At 48.3% G+C, this 1,493-nt stretch overlaps 1 pseudogene; it reads left to right on the top strand.

Annotated features, from left to right (window-relative positions):
* The first annotated feature begins 738 nt into the window (after positions 1 to 738).
* On the top strand, positions 739 to 854 carry LOC149434876 (U2 spliceosomal RNA; annotated as a pseudogene).
* The last annotated feature ends 639 nt before the right edge of the window (positions 855 to 1,493 follow it).

Raw genomic sequence — 1,493 nt, forward strand, 5'->3', positions numbered from 1 at the left:
TTGGGCAGTGCCCGAGTTTCCAAATGGTCAGTCCGCCCCTGCTAGTACTATTTCTGATAGTCATCTATCATGTATGTTAGTACCATGCGAAGGAATCCCGAGGCTTTGCTTTACATAATACTGATTTTTTTTCCAGCTTCAGCTTTCTTTAGCAGTATGCATATGAGAGCATGAACTTTTCTGTCTGTCAAATCAAATTCCCCTTTAGTAGATTCTAGATATCAGGGGTCAAGATATCCATGAACCACATTTTCTCCAGCTGCTAGCAATTATTGCAAATAAGTGAGGCAACCTGGCTGACATACAGTTCATGTCATTGGCAGCCTGCCCTGCCCAGATTAAATATGATTTCCGACTCTTCTAATGAGAGCTCCTCGTAATTACTGTTTGTTTTTTTAATGGTGTCTTTCTTCCTTCCCCCATTCCTCACATCTACCCTTGGCTGGTTATTTCTTCCTTGATTCTGTATTCACCTGGGGCTATATCAGGCTTAATTATTACAGGTAAGCGCACCTCCCACCTCCTTGCCTGGGGACAAGTGTGTGCTGTTGTTTTTAAAGAGCTGGGATAGCAAAATTTGACTTGAAGAAACTGTAACTTTTGGCCAACAACCCAGCAAGTTACTCTCACCAATCTGCACTTCTTCGCTAACCCCCAATCCATGGGAGACCTTGCACCAAATCTCCACTGAAGTGGGATGTCTGGGTTTGAGAGAGCCATAGAAACATAGAAAAGAAAATCGCTTCTCGGCCTTTTGGCTAAGATCAAGTGTAGTATCTGTTCTTATCAGTGTCCAGTGGGGGTGCTCCCGGTCATTCTAGCTTTGCGGGGATGACTGTTGTATAGTACCCCCACTGGTATGATGGGGGTCTGGAAGGCTAGTACCGGGGGGACAGAAACCGGGATGCCCACATGTAGCTGGGACCTGGGAGTAATTCCCCCGAGGAGACCAGAAGGACCCAGTACCTCCTGATTTGAACGGATCTACCTTGTCTGGCCAGGGGTCGGGAAGGCAGAGAGTCCGCAAACCAGTGCCCCCTGAGTAGTCGCCTCAGGGGTGCCACTAGTAACACCTGGGTGTGGGACCCCACTGTGTGAAGATGGCACAAGGTCACTGTGTTTTCACTCTTTTTGCACAAGCGCCCTTAGGACCAGGCCTTATGGCTAGGATCAGGGCAATTTTTGCTACAGGCCTCAGGGCCTGGTCTGTGCACAATTTGGCACGACCACTTTTTTATTTTCTATTTATTTAATTTATTTCACTCCCACTTATTGTCACTTTTTTCTTTACTTATGTGTGTGTTTTTCTCACAGGATGGAGGGTGTGGGTCCTCGGGCCTGCCCTGAAGTCTAGGGGGAGGATGTGTGGCCTTTTGGTTCCTTCCTCCCCTGTCCCTAGGGGGTTTTCTCTTCGGGAGAGCCCCCTGACCAAGTACTGGGTGTCCGGCTTCGGCTGGACACAAGGAACGGTGGTCCACCAGGCCTTTTGGCCA

This window comes from Staurois parvus, unplaced genomic scaffold (assembly GCF_062004578.1).
Source record: "Staurois parvus isolate SC_StPar_1 unplaced genomic scaffold, SC_StPar_1.0 ptg001644l, whole genome shotgun sequence".
Classification (NCBI taxonomy): domain Eukaryota; kingdom Metazoa; phylum Chordata; class Amphibia; order Anura; family Ranidae; genus Staurois; species Staurois parvus.